This window comes from Theropithecus gelada, chromosome X (genome assembly GCF_003255815.1).
Source record: "Theropithecus gelada isolate Dixy chromosome X, Tgel_1.0, whole genome shotgun sequence".
NCBI lineage: Eukaryota > Metazoa > Chordata > Mammalia > Primates > Cercopithecidae > Theropithecus > Theropithecus gelada.
In genome coordinates, this window is record NC_037689.1 from 101,143,802 (window position 1) to 101,145,834 (window position 2,033).

At 50.0% G+C, this 2,033-nt stretch overlaps 1 pseudogene across 1 annotated transcript; it reads right to left on the reverse strand.

Annotated features, from left to right (window-relative positions):
• Positions 1 to 360: 360 nt before the first annotated feature.
• Positions 361 to 1,586, reverse strand: LOC112615637 (annotated as a pseudogene). Its single transcript, XR_003117429.1, has 2 exons — positions 984 to 1,586; positions 361 to 878 (listed from the first exon to the last, which is right to left on the reverse strand). The product of XR_003117429.1 is annotated as a prohibitin-2-like (transcript).
• Between the last annotated feature and the right edge of the window lie 447 nt (positions 1,587 to 2,033).

Below are 2,033 nucleotides of genomic sequence, written 5' to 3' on the forward strand. Positions count from 1 at the left end.
TCTCCCCATCGGCAGGAATATTGCCTGCTTTAAAAGTGACAGTAGTTGAGTACCATCACTACACAGAGATGCAGGGAGGTATCCTAGGGCTCCTGGTGATGAGCTAACCCTCTGAGGATGATGTGTAAAACTTACACAACATGCTAAGCAGTTAGCTATCTGTGGCAGAAGACTAAGAGACTGTCTATAATCATGTGTGTAAATGATGTAGGAACACCAAGAAATGTCATTTAAGATATCTCAGTTATTTCAAGGTGGCAGGCGTATAATAATGTAATCATTTAGTAGGCAGAAATCTAGTCAACTGAAACATACATTGGCTCATTTTGGGGAATTCTTATCCACCATTCTTTTTTTTTTTTTAGTAATAAAAATTTATTGAAAATTCCTGGGTTGGTGGTTATCTCCTCCTAGCCTTGAGGGAGGGAACAACACTGTAGGGAATCACTGAGAAATCACACACTGTCCCAACAGCCCCAGTTAACACAGGAAGGAGGAAAGTAATTCCCCAGAAAACGGGCTGGTCTTCAGTCTTCCTTAATCCAAGAGGGGTTCAGGGGACCGGTGTGGGGGACCATCGCATGATACTGGGGTGGGGTAGGGCTGTGCTGGACCCCTGGCTGGCTCCTCAAAAACTGGAGAAGCAGATCCACTTCCTCTGGGGGTGGAGTTCTTGGTGACAAGGCTCATTTCTTACCCTTGATGAGGCTGTCACTTCCTCTGGTGAAACTTTCATCCTGTAGGTTCAGCACGAGGTTGTCAGCCGTGAGATAAATATGATTCTGTGATGTGGCGATCGTCTTGGAGATGTTCTGGGCTGCTCAGATCTTACGAAGTTTGATGTAGCCAGGGTTCTTGCTCAGTGCTTCTCCAAGCATCTTGGCAGCCTCGGCCTCACCCTCGGCCTGCACAATTTTCTGCCGCTGTTCCTGCTTCGCTTTTTCTACCAAGAATTGGGCCTGATGGGCCTCCTGCTGGGCCACTTGTTTGGCTTCTACAGCAGCTGTGTACTCTCTGCTACAGCTCAGCTCTGTGATGGCCACATCATCCAGGATAAGGCTGAAGTCCTTGGCCCTCTCTGTCAGCTCCCGGCGGATCAACAGGGATACCCGGGCCCGCTGGGTGATCAGCTGTGAGGCATTGAACTTGGCCACCACACTCTTGAGCATCTCGTTGACAATGGACGGCAACACTCATTCCTCATAGTTCAGCTCTAGGCGCTGGTACATGCTAGGAAGCTCCTGAGCATTGGGTCGAGACAGCACTTGCAGGGAGATATTCACCATCTGTAGGTCTTTGGAGCCTATAGGGAAGGAGATTTTTCGAGATCTGGCCTGAATGTCACAGATAATGGGATACTGGAACCAGGGGATCCTGAAGTGAAGGCCCTCGACCAGGATAGTGTCCTGCTGCACTCCACTGATCCAATTGAAGAAGATGGCTCTGTGCCCACCTTCCACAGTGAACACGGATTCACGGACACAGTAGGCCATGGCGCTGGTCCCCAGCAACAGCTTCAGTGCTGTGCCCATGCCCCGGGGCCCGGCGGACAGCCGTCCCGCCAAGTCCTTCAAGTTCTGGGCCATGTCTGATCTTGAGGCTGGCAGCACTGGAGGTCAGAAGTGGGTGTTGGCCCGCCTCTATCCCGCTCCAGCTTAGGTACTGCTTGTCCACCATTCTTAATATTTTCTTCTATGTGGAGAGACATCGATACCCAAAACACTTCTGGCCTCTTGATACACTCACTCCTCTATCACAGGAATGTCCCATCTAATTGGTGAGTTTGGAAGGAGAAACAGGTTGCACAGCCCAGGTCCTCTCCCTTTAAAACTCTTGGTTGTAACCTTCACTTAACCAAGTATATGTTCTGCTCTGCCCTCAGGGGTGGGGCTTACAATAGGTCCACAGCTCTACTCTCCTGTGTCTCGCTTGCTCCCCAACTATTCCTACAGTCTTGCTTCGCAATGCTTGGATCTTTAAGGGGCCCCCAAAATGCCCTCCAGCTCCAAGTCTGAGTTGTACACCAACTGAGA